This window comes from Astyanax mexicanus, unplaced genomic scaffold (genome assembly GCF_023375975.1).
Source record: "Astyanax mexicanus isolate ESR-SI-001 unplaced genomic scaffold, AstMex3_surface scaffold_31, whole genome shotgun sequence".
Classification (NCBI taxonomy): Eukaryota; Metazoa; Chordata; class Actinopteri; order Characiformes; family Acestrorhamphidae; genus Astyanax; species Astyanax mexicanus.
In genome coordinates, this window is record NW_026040041.1 from 2,987,374 (window position 1) to 3,007,111 (window position 19,738).

The following is a 19,738-nucleotide window of genomic DNA, read 5'->3' on the forward strand; positions in this document are numbered from 1 at the left end:
AGTAGTAACCTTAATTACCTTATTATCATAATTATCTTCCAAATATTAGCAACATATAGGAAAATACTACAGTGTGTATTACTCTGCATAACAATCATTTCTGGAATAAAAAAAACAACATTATAACGTAATATTATTGCATAGAAGACATTGATGAAAGTTCTCCAGAAGGCATCTAAGACTCTAAGAATGACTGTAAAACTGTAATAATGTAACAATCATTGCTTTAATACTAGGTATCAGCCTTATAAAAAAGTGCATCTCTTTGTGGGTTGTTAACCAGCTTTAGGATGTGTTTAGCTAGCTAAGTTAGCTAAGTTGTGTGTGTAGTTAGCGTTAGCCAGCTAAGTTAGCTAGGTTATGTGTGTGTTAGTTAGCTAGTTTAAATGTGTGTTAGTTAGCTAGGTTATGTGTGTGTTAGTTAGCTAGTTTAAATGTGTGTTAGTTAGCTAGGTTATGTGTGTGTTAGTTAGCTAGGTTATATGTGTGTTAGCTAGTTTAAATGTGTGTGTTAGTTAGCTAGGTTAAATGTGTGTTTATAATACTGTGACATGATCTGCAGTAACTCCTAAAGAAGAACACAGTAACTCCTCAGTAATTAGTAATTAGTTACCATGTTTCTCACTTTATAATACTGTGGTATGATCTGCAGTAACTCCTAAAGAAGAACACAGTAACTCCTCAGTCATTAGTAATGGGTTACCATGTGCTGCTGTTAACTCCCGAAAAAAGAAGACAGGGACCCCTTATTAATTATCTATGAAGAACACAGGGATGCCTAGTTCGTTATCTAACACAAATATTTATTCATTTAAACATGATTTCCCCCAGAATAAGGATGTAGGACACAGCCTAGAGTAAAGCTGTATGTGAGCCATCACTTCTACTGAGCACATCTCCAGGAGGACTGAAGAAGAGCACAGGTTTAGAATAAACACCTGTAACACACTGACAGAACATTACAAAAATGGGGGTTAAGCAGACTACTGCACATTTCAGTGTGTCTAACATTTGGAAGATATTGAGCATACTAAGGTAAGTAAGGTTAATATATGATAAGTGGTGTCACTGACTTTAATATCACCACTGATAGAATAACCTGCAACAGCAGATAAACACACTGATAGAGGCTAGCGGTCCGGAACTGTGGAATTACCGTAATTACCCTAATAATGGGCACTAAAAGTCTGTGAGACTGCAAGGCTAAAGATGAACGTTTATAAGGTTGGTGCTGAAAATTAAAGCAGTGACCATTAAAACAAAATTGAGTATAGTCAGTCTTTTTTCTTTCAAAAATGGGGTTTAAGCAGATTACGACACACTGTAGTATTTTACTATATGTTGCTAATATTTAGAATATAATGATGATAATAAGGTAATTAAGGTTACTACTACTACAAATGGTGTCACTGGCTTCAAATATGCCTTTAATATCACCACTGATAGAATAATTGTTTGTGTAGACTGATTTAGATCTATAGTTCCCCAGGTGGCATGTAAGGGTTTTCAGTAATTAATGTTGATTTGAGCAGTAATTAATGAATAGTTATTATAAAGGAGACATAATTAGTAAGTAGTTCTCTGGGAGATATGTAAGTCTCAGTAATTATTGTGGAGTTATTAGTGAACTACTATAAATATTAGTTCAGTACTCTCTACTGAGTAATTATTCAGTACTCCCTGGTAGTTAATAGAAAATATTTAGGTGTTAATGCAGCACTATTAATTAGTTACTGCTTAGTTACTGCTTAGTTACCTATTAACTATGGAACAGTATTATAAAGTGTTACCTTTGCATAGATTAGCCGCTGTTGACAGTTGTCAAGATTTCTTTAAATGTCTCTCTAAATGTTTCTCTAAATGTTTAGGCCGATTTAAACAGAGGCATCAAGCTTAAACACTGCTTTACAAACTTAAATAAATAAAACTTCAGATTGATAATCAGCATGTGAAATTAAGGCAAGATGCCAACTTTAGTGCAAATCTGAAAAATATGGTTGCCACTTGCAAACTGCTTGAATTTTTGTAATTATTTATTTTATACATTTATTTAAAAAACTTCTAAATCTGCATGATGTAATATATAATCATTTTTATACAAAATTGATGGATATACACTTTAAATACATGAGAATTAACATTGTTGGAAGAAAAACAATACACATTTCACCATATTTAGTTAAAGTAAAAGCTTTATTAAAATAAAAATAGGTAAATACAGCAAATCTCCAGAGAACAGGGATGTGTTTCCCGAAAGCTTCGTAACGCTAAGAACGTCATTAACTCGTACTTAAGATTGATCGTTAATTAAAGAGTGTTTCCCAAACCCGTGCGTAACTAAAGTACTACGTAAACTCGCTCGCAGATTAACGAGTGCTCTCACCCAGTCGTTATTCTTAAAGAGCTTCTTTAAGGGATCTAGACTTGCAGTTCAGCACCTTAAACACCAGGGACCGCCAATTTTGAGGAAGAAAAATTTTAATTTCCGTGTTTAAAGCAATTATATTAGATTACTATTAATTATAATCAATTATATTATTATATAATTATTATTATTATATTATATTATATTATATTATATTATATTATATTATATCATTCCCCGTGTCTGCAGGTGCTCCAGGTTTCTTCCCACAGTTCAAAGGCTAGTTCGGTTGACGAGTGAGTAAGTGAGTGAATGAGTTATATTATATTATATTTTAATGCCAACTCTGTCTATGGCTTGTAGTCTAACTGGGCATATTGGAATTGACCAATCAAACCCACGAATAAATGATTAAAATCCAGATTAGCGATGATAGAAGTCTTGACATTAATGCTGCAAGAAATGCAATCAGTCAATTCCTGCAGATGATGCTCACGGTCTAAGCAAAGCTGCAAAGTCAACAAGTCCGTGGATTCTGTAATCAGGCTGTTACTGTGGAATACACACACTTATGCACAGTTCCCACCAGCCCGGGAATTACAGCACAATGCAATATATTTCCATGCTATTGGGAAAATCCCTGGTACTGTAGGTCCGGTGCAGGGGACGCCTGCGGTGTCTTTAATCACACCTACACGTATTGTAAAGGGTATCGGTGAATGTGCAGGTAATATTTAATAATATTCCTTATTCAGGTGCTTCTAACCAACATTGTGGCCGTTCATCTGGGCAAACTCTGGGGTGTGTCAGCTCGCAAATATATAAATACCAGTCAAAAGTTGGACACGTCTCATTCAATGTTTTTATTTTATTTTTTACATTGTCGATTAATATTAAAACCATGAAAACTATTAATTGACGCACATAAAATTATCTAGTAAACAAAAAGGTGCATGGCCTTAACAACCCCCTGACCTAAACCCAACTGAGATGGTGATTTAGGATGAGCTGGAGCTTCACAGAGTGTATAAAGTACCAAACATATTTCTGTTGGTTTAAAATGTATATATATATATATATATATATATATATATATATATATATATATATATATATATATATATATATATATATATATATATATAAACACACACACACACACACACACACACACAGGAACATTCGTATTATTATATTATTTTTATATTATTAATAATTACAACAACAATAAATTAATGTTACTATCAATATTACTATTAACAAAGACGTTCTTTAACCTCCTTTAATTTTCACGTTGCGAAGCTCTTTGGGAAACACTCGCAGAACTCGCTTGTTCTTTACTCACGTCATTCGTTAGTTCGTTCGTTATTCGCTAAGATTGATCGTTTTCGGGAAACCCACCCCAGTGCAGTTGGTTGGTTTGGTTCAGTTGTAAAGAGGCAATAATAATAATAATAATAATAATAATAATAATAATAATAATAATAAATTGTTGTATTATATTATGTCATTTATTTTATAAATCATTTATTATTTTATATTTATACATCTAAACCTTCCTTTGCTGGCGGCTGAACTACTTACTGCAGGAGGTCACTCTCTCGTTGTAAGGTTTGCTTATTCTGTATAAAAAAATATATATAAATTTATATAAATAGTTTATAGACAATAGTTTATTTTAATCACAGAAGACACGCTGCTTATTTATATTAATCTCGTTCCGGATTATATTTTCTGCAATTGGCGTCGCTGTTTTGCAGTCCGCTTACTATTTCCTATTTAAACGAAAATAAAAGCTGTTACTTTTGCACAAAAAAATATAACAAATACACGTTGAATTAAAATATCAAGGTTTAATCTCTACTTTACATTTAAAATGACCAGATGAGCTCAGTTAGCTGCCTCTTAGTTTAGCGGCTTAACATCAATAATATGTTGCACTAAAATAAACAGGCCTGTATAAAACTTATTTTCGTTGTTTTTTTCGTTTCTAAAAAAATAAAATGAAACGAAAAACAGATGTGTGTCATTTTAGAAGTTCTAAATCGCGCAAGAAGTGATTATTCTTACCGGAGTTTTCGGGATGTTTGATAGGCGCTTCTCCGGCACTAAAACTGGCGGTCAGCCGCTCAGTTAAATCCATGATCTGGAGAGACGGTCGCTGACCGCAGTTAGAGGATTTTATTCTCTGTTGTTGGACCTGCAGGACTTGGTTGATGTCCTTCTCTGCGATTCAGCCTTAATTACTGCAGCACTGTAAAGATCCGCTAATAATATCTCTGCCACTTATAACTTTCTCACGCTTTAAGCGTTACTGAAGCAGTTTGCGGCAGATTTTTCTACAGAAAAAGGCCTGATACGCGATTGGTCGAGTCCCCAAATCGTTTTAAGAATCTATTCTGTGGTGCTGAAACTTTTGGTGTTGTTTTGGGGTGGGTTTCCCGAAAACGATCAATCTTAGCGAATAACGAACGAACTAACGAATGACGTGTGTAAAGAACGAGCCAGTTCTGCGAGTGTTTCCCAAAGAGCTTCGCAACGTGAAAATTAACGAACGAGGTTAAAGAACGTCTTTGTTGACTCCTCCCCCAAAACAGCGTACTCAATCGATCCACAAATATCGATCCAATATGCAGTATTTATTCACTATTACACCATAAAAACGTAGAAATGTGTTGTAATTAACAACATTATACTCCTAAAGATACATATGACTAAATAAATACTCGAAAATCCAATCTATTTTAAAACATTAAACTTATTTTTTACATTTTTAAAACTATTATTGTTGATATATATTATATTAATAGATAGTATACTAATATTATTAATAGTAATATTGATAGTAATATTAATTTATTATTATTCTAATTATTAATATTATAAAAATAATATAATAATACATATACGTATGTTCCTGTGTGTGTTTGTGTGTGTGTGTGTGTGTGTGTGTGTGTGTGTGTGTGTGTGTGTGTGTGTGTATATATATATATATTACATTTTAAACCAACAGAAATATGTTTTGTACTTTATACTGTGAAGCTCCAGCTCATCCTAAATCACCATCTCAGTTGGGTTAATGTCAGGGGCTTGTCAAGGCCATGCACCTTTTTGTCTACTAATTCCATTTGCGTCAATTAGTTTTCATGGTTTTAATATTAATCGACAATGTAAAAAAAAAAAAAAAAAAACATGGAATGAGACGTGTCCAACTTTTGACTGATATTTGCGAGCTGACACACCCCAGAGTAATTAATGTCAAGACTTCTGTCATCGCTAATCTGGATTTTAATAATTTACTCGTGGGTTTGATTGGCCAATTCCAATAGGCCCAGTTAGACTACAAGCCACAGTTGGCATTATAATATAATATAATATAATATAACTTATTCACTCACTTACTCACTCGTCAACCGCTTTATCCGTTAAGGGTCGCGGGGGGTGGGGGGGTGGGGGGGCTGGGGTGCTTGGTGGCTGGAGTCAGCTGGCCAATCCATCACAGGGCAGACAGACACAGACAGACACACAGACACATTCACTCACACACTCACACCTAAGGGGCAATTTTTATCCGACATCTAATTAGCCTGAACTAATTTCTTTGAACTGTGGGAGAAAACCGGAGGACCCGCAGACACAGGAAATAATATAATATAATATAATATAATATAATATAATATAATATAATATAATATAATATAATATAATATAATTTATATAGTAATATAATTTATTATAATTAATAGTAATATAATATAATAATATTAATAATTATATAGTAATATAATTGATTATATAATTAATAGTAATATAATATAATTGCTTCAAACACGGAAATTATAATTTTTCTTCCTCAACATTGGTGGTCCCTGGTGTTTAAGGTGCTGAACTGCAAGTCGAGATCCCCTAAAGAAGCTCGTTAAAAATAACGACTGGGTCAGGGCACTCGTTAATCTGCGAGCGAGTTTACGTTGTACTTTAGTTACGTACGGGTTTGGGAAACACTCTTTAATTAACGATCAATCTTAAGTACGAGTTAACGAAGTTCTTAGCGTTACGAAGCTTTGGGGAAACCCACCCCTGATGTTTAACAAAAATAGGAGTGGAAAACATAAAAGTGACTTATGAAGAAGGAATTTCCTTGCAAATTTAATCTGGTTTTACAGGATTTACTGCAGATAAAGTGGAAAAACTGGACAACCGTTTACTCCCTGTTTTGTCTGTTTTGACATGTGCGTTGACTTTGTGCAGGCTGTATTATACTACTCCAGGGTCACATTCATCTACAAACTGGAAGTAGCAGACAGCCACATCCAGTCATTTGCATAATCAGTTGAAAGAATGTGTAGACTATAGCAACCTTAGCAAGTTTGCAGTTAAGTGAGTTAGTAGGAAAAGTGACTCTATGCCACTTTGCACAGTGGTTCAGATATAGGAGCTGCACACAAAGGAATACAATCAAATCACTCACCATGGGCACAAAATTGTTCTCATGTAAATGTTTTATTTTATTCTTCCATATACATTTTTTAATGTCATCATTTTTGTTTTTTGATTAATATGGATAAAGGAAGTGAGCGGTTATTTATTTGTTTTTAGAGTACACTGTGCCATTATTTTTTAATTTTATGAGCATAGTGTTTTATTATCATTCTGGATCCTTGCTGAGCCAGTATCAGATTGTAGCTGTATTTCTGTTCAGCATCTCACCCCACCCCCCCCCCCCCCCCCCCCCCCGGCCCTTTGCTCAGGTCTAATTTGCTTGCTTGTGTGTGTGCTCAGTACCCATTTGCATATTACAGCCTCCATAGACCTAGAAGCGGGGGGGAAGGAGGGGGGTGAATTTCCCAACAGTTTCTAGACATCTACAAGAGTTTTCAGTCCTGTCTGCAAATTCCTGTAAAACTGTGCTGATTACTCCTGGGAATTCCACTTTTCATGCAGTATTGTCTATTCTAAGTATTTCTAGTAAGACTTAGTCTCCTATCCACCTAATTCTGCATGATGATAAAGAGGGGCCACTTCACTTGTGTACTACACTTTAAATACAGTAGAACCAGAAACCATTTGATATGAACTGGCCAGAAATTCTAACACAACTGTGGATGAAACTAACTCTTGAAAGTGGGTGTGGTAGAATAAGTTGTATACCATCTGTCTGGAACCTGCAGCTCTCCACATTTTCAGTTTAAAAGATGTAGTTTATCTGTTATTTATGATCCATATACAGATGTTTCATATATCTTCGACTTGCTCCAACAAATGTACTTCCAATCTCCACTAAAGTAAGAGAATAATCTCTAACTAAAGTATATTTTAAACATTATGAGCCCCTTTTAGGTGGTCTATAGTGCACCAGTCAATTGGCACAGTTGGATTTGGGGCGTGTTGGTGTGTCTTTGGTACTTTCAGGGCACAAACATGCGAAATACATGAACTATTTCTCTTAATTAATCATGGGTGTGGTTAATTTTGGGCGTAACATGAAGTAAACCAATCAGTGTACCAGTTTAAGAGGCAGGTGAGCTCTGAATTTGGCGTGTTCGTATCTTACTCAGCAGAGGAAACTGAGCTGCTGGTTGACGCTGTGAAGGAGCTCCAGCAGCTCATTTACGGGAACAGCAATGTTATTTTATTTACTATTCTGTTTATTGTTGATGTAAAAGTTGTATTTGTATACAGCAGTGGGTTTATGTGTGTGTGTGTAACATGCATGGCTATGAAAGGATTGGACAGCTGACTGTTGTCAGGGTTTTAATCGGTCAGTGGCGCATCCTGCCTCCAAGATAACGCGGCTGTTACGGCCTGGAAAGCCAGACCAGTAACATAAGCTAGGACAACAATCGCACACGCATTTTAAGCCCAGACCAAAGATGATACCGACCACAGAAATACAAGCCAAAATGATTTATTTTGAATAAATAGTAGCATTTACGTCAGGGATAAGAAATGCCTAAAATAATAAACAAACAAAACTAACTTAGATATTTAAAGCTAACTTACCTGACAAAAAAAAGTGAAACAAAAATACATAAATCTTCCCTCCCTCCCTAACTAACAAAACACAGGAGAAAAGTAACCCCCTCCCAAAGAAACAGGCCTTATCCCCTACAGTGCTACATTGGCTTCTAGTATAGTTTGAAGTGTATTTACAGAAGTATTATGGCAAACAATTAAGGTTAAATAACATGTGTTCTACTTTAGTTGTCTAAACAGCTCAGTTTTTACTCACAACAGCACAAACAATAAGAATAGTAGGACAGGTGGTTTGGTCTAGGCGGCGTGGTGTTTGAATGGGTCGGGTGTCGCGCTGCACTCCACGTCAGCCAGCGCTTTATAGTGATGCAGGACCAGGATCAATTAATCAGCTCCTCCCTCTCACAGTTAACCTGCAGGACTGATAGAAAGAGTGAAGGAGAGCGCAAGAGTGAGGTAGCTTAGAAAAGGGAAGGCAACAAAGAGAAAAATATAAACATCTCCCTCCGTAACAGCGGCAGATATTTACCTGAACACACCTCCAGACCACCACGCCCATCAGTGTAGATATATTCCTAAACTCCAACGCTATTTTAACAGTGTGGGATGCAAGGTGTAAAAATAGACTATTGAAGGGGTGTAACATAGCAACGTGCATTGTGACGCACCTTGTGCAGGGTGTACAATATGGTTCTATATCTTTATTTTTTCTTCTTATTCACTTTGGTGAAATACATTTTTGTTGAATTAAGAAGATGAATGTCAGAATGATATGAGAATGAGAACTGTGTCCAATTGAGGCCAGTTAAAGACTTCTCAATAATGAAAAAATTTGGATAAAATTTTAAAATCAACCATTTTCTCTGCAGTGAATGTATCTGTGTTCACAATGAAGTCTGTGAAAAACCCAAATAAGCTAACCCTGAGCTGCCTGGCAACGGGAATTTACCCCAAAGACGTGAAGATGAGTCTGAGGAAGTTCAACACTTCACTTCCTGAACATCTGATCACATCTTCTGGAGTCAGACCCAATGATGATGGAACCTACCAGCTGAGGAAGAGTGTGGAGATCAATGGTGATGATCCAGCAGATTACGACTGTTACGTTTCTCACAGCTCCCTCACAGAACCAGTGATTAAACAATGGGGTAAATATATATTTTTGTTATTCAGTTGCATTTACTATAATTACCATGATTTATTAACGAAACATTTATATAAGTTTTATTTAAAGAACATAATTAAATAATCTGGACTGATTTATTTACAACTAAATTAGGACTAACATTTGCAGTATCTCATCCAATACAATATGAATAGATTGGCATTATTTTTTATAAACATATACAGTATTAACAACTGTCCTGTTGTATCAACATAAATACAGGTGAGAAATGAAAGGAAAATCCTGACTAATGCACTTTATGTTCATTGTTTCATCTAATTGTACAACAGAGGACCCCGGAGGCGTGAATGTGACCCCGAATATGACCTTCGTCTGGTCTATTGGTCTGGTCTTCCTGGTGCTCCTCCTCTTCCTGGTTGTGTGTGTTCTGAAAAAGAAAGGGAAAATCTGTGAGTAGAGCTACCTAATTACTACATAATCAGACATTCTCAATTCTCTAGTGATCATCACATCAGTGTGTTATCTTGTCTCTTGAGGAATAGACCTCTGTGTAACGCCATATTTATACCCCAGTGAAACAAGAGTTGGAGAATTACTAACTAAAGGTTCCTAGATACTTTGATCTACTTTAGAGACTACAGTAGGAATTACAGAAATGGTTCAAATACATACAGGATTTTTTTTGTTCACTTGAGTTGAAGGTTGTGTTTTACTAAATATTTTCAGAGTGAATTTTTGATGCTTCTGCAACAAAAATTTCATTTATTTTAAGGCTTTTAACACATTTTAACTAGGGGTGCCAATAATTATGGAGGGCGCTGTATAGGATGAGCAAGGACATGATCAGAGGTCTCAGTAAACTGTTTCAGTTTCAAAAAGAGCTTCATTAGGTGTAAATAGGCTTTTCAATATATATGTTGAAACGTAACGATTCTGTTAACTGGAGCATCAATTTAATCTTGTGTGGGTTTTTCAGGTAAGGGAAGAGGTAGTGGATCAGATCCAGTCAGAAATGGAAATGTGTCATACACCCCAGCTCATACCGGTAAGACGGCTTCATATTCAACATTTCAGAGCTGAGTTCTTTTAGCTTTGAGGCAGCAGTGCACATGAAAAAATACTGTTTTTACATTTTTTTTTATTTTTTTGGATTTGTTTTAATGCAGTTATAAACTGTATCTGACAGTGATATATGCACATAAAATAATTAATCTAGAAAGCATGTTTTAATATGATTTTAAAGAGAACAGTATAACAGGGAAAGTACTATAGTGAAGAGTTTTCTAACTGCTGTATGTAGTTTATTTAGTGTTCTTCTTCTCAATTTTACAGGTAATGGAGGAACTACAACAGAAGTGAATGGCACCAGCAGAGTTCATGCTACCACCTGTTAAAAGCTATGAAGATCACAATTTAAATGCATATTTTAATATAAAATATGTTATTTCACTGGCTAATTGTGTTGAGTTAGAACAGAATTTCAGTTCATTGAAGTATTTTGTTTAGAATGAAGTGTTTAAAATTTACCAGACACGTATTCTAAAGCATGTTTTACTGCAGGGATGTTATCAAAACTGTATGTTGAAGATCCGTTTTGTTTTTGAAGGGTATTATCATGAAGTATTGTGTTGTGCCAGTGTTCTGTAAGTGTTGTGTACATGTTTATTTCAGCAGTATGTGAGCAATACTTAATGCAATGTCCATTATTTTAAAAAGAACTTTTATAATAACATTTTATATTTAAGTTTTTTTACATTAAAAATAATGCAGTTTTTATACTGAAAAATCATTGAAAAATAAAGTATTTTTTAAACTCTTGATTTAAGATGGAACACTGGTGTCCCAATTATTTTGTTTATAGTATTTGGCATATTCCACTGAATCTGTGCTATTTCTGTCCACAGGAAATCACATGTATAAATGTGCACACAAAATAACTTTAAAATACTTTTTATTATTAAGCATAGTGTGTTGTACATTGATCTAATTCCAAAAGAAAGACATGTAACTAAAACATTAATAAAAACTACTTAAAATAGCATTTGTTACCAAACTTTACCATGAAATATTATTAAAATCCTTCAGATATGTATTTTATTATATATTTTTTGCATTATTGTGTGACTCCATATCCCATCTATATTTTACAAATATTTTTCATAATAAATCCATAATATTTAAGTTAAAATACACATTTTAGTTGTGTCCCTGTGTTTCACTCAGTCCTGTTACCGTAACACATTACTCTGAACATCTGAAACATCTGGAACATTCTACAACAGGAAGTCACATCTACAACGGGAAGTGACATCAGCTGGTTCTGAAGATCATGGGAAGATCAGAATAAAGTTCACTCATTAGTTTTTCTGTATATTTGATTTAATTATAAAGATGACTGAGGAGGAGCTCAATCTCAAAACTCAGTCCTGTTACCTAAATTAATTCTTACATCTAATTGGTTCATTTTAAAAATATACAGTAGAATGTGCTCAGTGTCCTCATGCTATTAGCATAGCCACCATTTAGATATTATTCATGTTTTTGCTGATACTATGCTACAACCTCAGTCCTGTTACTCATACTCAGTAACAGGAGTGAGTACCAGTAACAGAAGTAAGTGCCAGTAACAGGAGGGACTTTTAGTAAAAGGAGAGACTTTCAATAACAGGAGTGAGTACTGTCCCCTGGTTTATTGATTTATTAATGTGAATATTGGTGAATAAAAGCCACTTTTAATATTATGTTTGATTCATCATTTATCCTTTTTTTTATAAATTACATGATAGTAAATTTGATCGGTTTTAGGTTTGGGTCTTGTTGAAAAGATAAAAATGGCTTTGCATATTTTAGAAAAATTCAATGTGCATGCATACATAGTGATTTATGTGTCATAAATATCAATTATTGGAACATTTCTTTAAAATAAAGACTTTCTTGAAAGAAATTAGGAAGGAATTAGTGGACTTAAAGCTTTTAAACATGCTTTTTAAATGTCTTATGAGTTTTGTAACCATCTTCATATTAGAAACCTTGTAAACATTAAGTAAAGCTGCCTTAAACTTATTTTTATAAGTTCAATTTGGAAGAGTTACAACAAGCAAATCACACCCATTTATTGGAATAGCCCATAAACACATTATTAACTGACAGCTCTGCTGTAGGACTGAATAATGCCCTTTCTCCTTAGAGCTGCTGTTTGAACATGTCACTGTGTGCTAGGTCTGAACTTGTCGCTTCTCACACTGTAAATGCCTCACTCTTCTACTTACTCTGCTTCTTGTGGAGGTAAAGTTAACTTGGCCTCAGGGAACAATGTGAAAATCTCAGAGAAAGCTAACAGACACAGACGTCACATAAAGACATCAATCACCTTTACGTTCATATGGAATCCGGCCATGATCAAGAACTTACCAGGAACAACAAATGATTATAAATGCAGACTGATATTTAGAGTAATATTGATTTATCTACACATACAGAAGTCATTTATTACACATGTGTAACTCAGCATCATGCCACATATGTCAGCATGTAGAGAGTTGTAGAGGTTCCTAACGTTCCTCCTGTGATAATCCATCCCATAATAACTCCAGAAATTCTGAGATGGCAGCTGCAGTGTGTGATGCAGAAATTTCACTACTAAATATTCCACAGCCAACTGTCAGTGATATTATAACACAGTCTAAGCAGCTCCATTCAGCTCAGTGTAGGAAACTGGTAATATATTGTATATAATAAACAATATGTTCAATAGTTCTTATTAATTTTAAAACAAGATGTTTATTTAACAAATAATGCAAGATGAAATTAAACTGTCAGGGTGTGACCCAGGCAGGGAGACGAGGAGGCGGACGCAAGTGCAGGTAAGAACAAAAATGAATAATTTATTAAATAAATAACAAAGGTAAACAAAAGAAACAAGTAAACACGTAACAAAGATAATAATCCAAAATAAACGAGGGAGACTAGAGAACATAAATAAACTAGAGATAATGAAAATAATAGACAAAAAGGGAATATATACAAGGATCTAGGGAACATGAAATAAAACAAGAAACTAGAAATAAACAAGGAAATAAACTATAAACGAGAAAACAAGAAATAAACAAGAAACAAGGAACTATAGGCTATGAGAGACACTGAGAAACGCTTTGAAAACACAGTGAGACGAACGACAGGTGAAGGTGCAAAGACCGACGGAGGACAAGTGGCACAGGGGACCTATTTAACAAACAGGAAACACTCTAGAATTGGAAACACCTGGGGAAGGGGCAGAGCTACAAATGAGACACGTGGTGGAAATCTACTGAGACAGGAGACACAGAGGAGTACAGGTCACGTGGGGAAAACACAGAGAGACATGAGACAGGGCTAAGACGTGACATAAACACCAAACAACGAACACTTTGCTTGATTTATTTATTTATTTTTATTCAAGAATAAATGCAAAATCATACAAAAATTATTACTCATAATTATTTAGAGTTACAAAATCACAAGATATCAAAATCATTTTACAACGCTCTATTCCAGGAATTTGAAGATTTCTGTGACTAAACATTTAGATAAACACAGAAAGTAAAATGTATTATAGTAGTTATCAATTTAATTAAACATAAAACTGATTTATTATAAGTAATAAAATACATAAACATCTTAGAGCTGTAGTTCTCAAACTGTGGTACGGCTACCACTGGTGGGACTCAATGCATCATCAGGTGAAAGCACTTATCTTGCGTAACCATCAAAAGCTGTATATAATCTACACTTCAGTTCTTTACTCTCAGAATTACAGTTTTATCATTATTAGCATCAGTTTCACTGATCCTACAGTAAAACCCTGTGGAACAGCACAAGATCTGCTCTATCAACCAACAGTTCACTACAGTTCACTACAGTTCACTACAGTTCACTACAGTTCACTACAGTAGCTGCATTAATGAGAGTTAATAGCTAAAAAAGGTAGCAAACAGTGTAGTTCACTGCTCTGCACTCCTGTTGCTTTCCTCTGACTAAATAATTCTGAGTAGGAATACTGTATTAAACAGTAACCAGTAACTTCTACTAAAGTAACTTACAAACTACAAATGTGTGCAAGCTCCACACAACAGGTGAACAACTGGTAAAAGTAATGACGACATGTAAAAGTGTGGATTGTCCATCTTTTCACTGTGTATAAGCCTTTAAAAAGGCTTGTGGGTGGTACTTGGAAGTTTTCGTTTGGTCATTGATGGTATGTTTTGTAAAAGGTTTGAGCACCACTGCCTTAAAGCTTCAGATGAAACAATAAAACCTATAAATCACACAGTTGTTAAGTATGTCATGTTCATATGGATTATAAATGCAGACTGATATTTAGAGTAATATTTATTGATCTACACATACAGAAATAATTTCTAACACATGTGTAAGTCTGCATCATACACCACACATCAGCATGTAGAGAGTTGTAGAGGTTCCTAATGTTCCTCTTGTGATGATAATAATAATAATAATAATAATAATAATAATAATAATAATAATAATAATAATAATAATAATAATAATCGCTTTCTCTGGGGTGGGAGTCCCCGAGATTTTAATGGTCTTTTTTTTTTTTGAGGTGTGTTACCCACTGTCTCTCAGGCTGTGACAAGTACTTACATATTTGGCAGAGAGGGGGGCGGTGTGCCCCTCCCTCAGACTGATCCGTAATTTTTCGTTTGGTTAAAAATTTTCAAAATTTGGAATCAAATCTTTAAATTTGTCCATAAAGGAATGTCGTGTTTCTTTGAATTGTTCACACTGTAGAAGGAAGTGCATCTCTGTCTCGACCTCACCTGTCATACAGTGAGCACACAGTCTCTCCTCTCTGTTTATACCTGCCGGTCTCTACGGCCAGTCTGTGGTCACTGAGTCTGTACTTGATCAGGATCTGTCTCTGCTTTCTATCTCTGACAGTCAGGAGATATTCTTCTAATTTATACTCTGATTAATACTCTGCTGGACTGTGTTTGTGCTGTGCTGTTAGTCTCTGTCCTTTTAATGAACACCTTTTAATGATATATATCTGTGATCATATAATCTACTGTACTATTCCCAAGAGGTGAGCAAAATGTGGGTCTTCCTAAAGAGTCCTCTTGTGTCTTAACAATGATGATGTACAGACTCAGACTCTGACAGAGCTGCAGGAGGTTCCTACCACTTTCTGGTTTTATTATTGCTGAATACATCACAGATGCTACTTTCCTAATCACATAGTGATCGGAGCTTTCAGGAGATGTCGTCAGATGGTGTCCGACCTTCCCTGGGCGTTTTTGACCCTCAACCACAACGCCCTCCAGCCGGCGGGTCAGCAGTGATGGCCAGTCACTGCCCACCTGCTCCAGGCTTCCAGCTCATCTCCTCCCGTGTACTCCAGAGCCAACAAGAGGCTCGTTCTGCTGCCTCACCCAGCCTGTGCACTGCCGTCTTCCTCTAGGGAAGTAACCATCCTCCACACTGACTGCGCAAGGAAACCCCTGCAGCCCACTTCCACCGGGAAAAGTCAAGTCTTCCACCCTTTCTCCCTGCACTGATGGACCAGGTCCTGGTACTTGGAAAATTTCCTTTCTGAAGCCTCCTCACATCCTTCTTCCCATGGGACCGTTAACTCAGTCAGGATGATTTCCTTGCCCTCCTCAGACCACAAGACAAGGTCGGGCCTCAAGGAAGTTTGGACCACTTGTGGGAAAGTAAGTCTCCTGCCCAAATCCACCCTCATCTCCCATGCTTGTGCTTCCTGCAGAAGACCTCTCCCCTTTTTTGCCACAGATGTTTTCTCCCCTTCCCTGATGAACTGGATTGCTGTTACTGCTCTCCCCTGGGTTTATCTTTCCTTCTGCCTCTCCTGCTCCAGGACGCCTGCCAGCACTGTGAGGACCTTGTCATGACGCCACCTGTATCTTCTTTGGCTAAGTGCTGTCTTACATCCTGCCAGAATGTGTGCCATTGTTCCCCTCTCTCCACACAACCTGCACAGTGGGTCCTCCCTCAACCCCCACTTGTGCAGGTTTGATGGAGTTGGGAGAGAGTTGTAAACTGACCGAAGCAGGAAAGAGATACGGAAAGGCTCCAGTCTCCACAGCTCAGCCCAAGTTAATTTGTTATTAGCACATGGAACATTGTTTTAATGTATTTGTCTTCAATTGTATTTATAAAATCAGGTTGTGTTCCAGTTCTTGTATTTAGGTCTCCGCAGACGAGCACATTTCCCTGGGCCTGGAAATGGCTTACCTCTTGTTCTCTTGTTCTCTGATCTCTGGAAACATTTCTTCAGCGTAGTATGGAGATTCTTTTGGAGGAATATATATGGTGCAGAGAAATATGTCTTTCTTACCTGACACCAATTTCTTTTTTTATTTTAAACCAGATATAATATTTTCCAATTTTGACTGTATCTAAAAATGAAGTTTAGCTTTTGTATAATTTCTCTGTACCCCTGGGGACAGTGAGTGGCCATATCAGTTCTACACCATGTCTCTTGTAATATGATGTAATATGAGAATGTCAATGAATGTCAACTATCTTCTCTTACTGAAAGTCATGTCTACAGGGTGGTGATTTTTTGTTTAAAATAAGATAAATATGAAAACTAAACAACAAGTAATATGTTATATTATGATTATGGATTTTGTATGTATATAATGAACAGGTAAATTTTACTAACTGTAATACGATTGTTTATGATTTGTAATTATATAATACATGCCTTGCATTGACACATATATGAATTATTTTGGGCATATTATTTGAGTTTTGTAAAGATGTATTGCAGTAATGTTTTTTTTTATTGTCTTGTGTTGTGACAGGCATGTTTTGAGTGCTGCTAGGCTGTGAGGTACTTGGAGAAAGCTGGGGGGGTGTTTGGGGGGTGTTCAGCTGGTCAGCGGGGGTCTCTGTCTGTGTTTGTAGATTCTTTGTGGAGATGTGTTTCTTGTGCAGCTCATCTTTAAGGCTTATTGTCTCTATTTTAAGTTCTTGTTTTATTTGTTCCAGTTCTTTCTTGGTGTTGACTTTAACGTGTGTAATTCATGTTTTAGTGCTTCTTTCTCCTGTGTTGGGTTTTCTATGTCTCTCTTCAGCTCCTGTACAGAGACCTGTAGCTGGTTTCTGATCTGGCTGAGCTGGTCCTTGAGAAAAGTTATGTCTTGCCTGGTGGTGATGTGGGTATGGATGTGCTTCTTCAGTTCCACCAGCTCTACCTCCAGCATTGAGAGACTGTTTCTGATCTCTGCTACAGTGGGGTGGAGGCATGGGCTCAGGGGAGGGGCAGGGCTGGGCTCTGGAGTGACAGTGGAGCTCTGCGGGCTGAACTGGGTGTCTCTGTGCTTTCATTTTCAGTTAATGTTGTGAGTCTCTCTCTCTCTTTCTCTCTGTGTGAATCAGGAGTTTATAGAGGAGATCTTAACTCCCCTGTTGGGAGGAATGATCACATTTGTGAAGAAGAGAAAGGCTTTAATTAATACATTAATTAATTTCACCCCATACTCCCACTCTATCTCAGCCATTGATTTCTGCACACAGTTAGAGAAAGAAATGCTGCTATCTCTGGTCAAGAACATCAGAATCAAATCAAATTTAATACTCATTCTAGATATCAAATCAATCAACCAACCTTCATTTTCATTTGGTAATACATTAAGGGTTACCCATATTTACAATGCAGCTGAACATTTGTAGCCCACCCTAAAAATAGTTATTTTTTTAAATAATTTTTTTTTATCTTATTTTGTTTTGATGTGAAATGTTCAGGACTTTTAATGTATTTTTCAGACACTTTTCCTCTTACTGTTTGCCATTACTAATTGCCATACGTGAGCTGATGCGCCCTCTATAGGTCAGACTTATTGTGCAGTATTTCAGTTTGGAGGGAGGACAGGAGTTCGGCTGCTCGTAAACTCACAGCTTTTGTATTATTGTATTATTCTTGCTGTTCAATTCTGAAAAGCCCACTCGGTGTGTCTGAATTATATTATTTTTCATACTTGCGAGGGTGTCGTGTGAGAGAGAGAGCGAGGAGAGAGAGGGAGAGGGAGAGAGAGAGAGAGGGAGAGAGAGAGAGAGAGAGAGAGAGAGAGAGAGAGGAGAGAGAGAAGGACCGAGAGATACACAGTGAACATTGCTCAGCACCCAAAGCACTACTGGAGTGGTATGGCCCTGCATCAGTAAAGAGAAAAGCGACGCTACATATTCTACAGCTCTACAGTAAGACTGTTCCACAAACTCCAATTCACAGGGGTCCATTTCAAACCAAATGAGACTTAAGCTGCAGCTATTTATTTATTTATTTATTTATTTTTTTGATGAATGTCCATTCATATGCATAATTGTGGTTCTTGGAAATCTTTGAGATGAATACAATATACGTGACATTTTACAGAAACACAAAGTCCCAAATTTCTGAATAATAAGAATGTTTACAAAAGTAAATGCAACTGTTGTGGTGTGTGCTTATTGTGCAAATTAATAATTTATTTCTCCTTTGGCCGCAAAAAGAAAGTAAACAATATTTATATATTTTCTTAGTTCCTTTCTTACACTTACGAACCCAGGACACTATCCAATTGACTGGTGGTGATTCCTAGACTCTACAGGCCTGAACTGGGTTACACTAACATGCCCTAATGTTGCTGATTTTATTTTCTAGCGCAGTGGGCGGGGATGAGCCACTGTTTCATTGGCTGGTTTATGGAGATCTATTCTGTGCAACAAAATATTTAAAAAAAGAAACTACATGAAGTCCATTGTAACTGAGGCAGGGTCTGAAAGGGTTAAAAAAAGCTAATTTTTACCAATTGAATATAATTTAGAACACTTTCCCAAGTTTATTTAGTGTTAAGGGATGGCTTGTAAACAATAAGGTCAAATTTAAATCTAAAATAAAAATATTAAGCATTAATTAATAATATTTTTTTAAGCACAGGCTCATAATTCAGGACACTATTCAAGGGTTAAATGCTTGCTGCAATTACACGCGGCCGCGGCCTGTAGAAGAGCATTTTAACAGTGAAAATTAAGCCGCATTTATAAATAATTTATGAATAAAAAGAAAAACACAGAAAAACGCGCCCAGTTTATTTTAAACCTGAATAGAATGTAAATAAAATAAGATAATAAAAGAGAACATAACATAAAAATGGATGGTGGAGGTGGAGAGAAGTAAAGTCGGACAGTCTCCACCTGCAGCAGAACTACAGCCGATCTAGTAGAACTTTCTCTAATATTATAGAATTAAACTGCATGGATATGAG

At 36.1% G+C, this 19,738-nt stretch overlaps 1 protein-coding gene and 1 long non-coding RNA gene across 2 annotated transcripts in view; both read left to right on the top strand.

Moving 5' to 3' along the window:
• LOC111188240 (zinc-alpha-2-glycoprotein-like) overlaps positions 1-19,738 on the top strand; it is a 54,840-nt gene that overhangs the window by 12,123 nt on the left and 22,979 nt on the right. The window lies entirely within an intron of this gene.
• On the top strand, positions 9,802-11,248 carry LOC111188283 (uncharacterized). Its single transcript, XR_002648461.2, has 3 exons — positions 9,802-9,916; positions 10,444-10,512; positions 10,800-11,248. It is a non-coding gene; the product is annotated as an uncharacterized LOC111188283 (long non-coding RNA).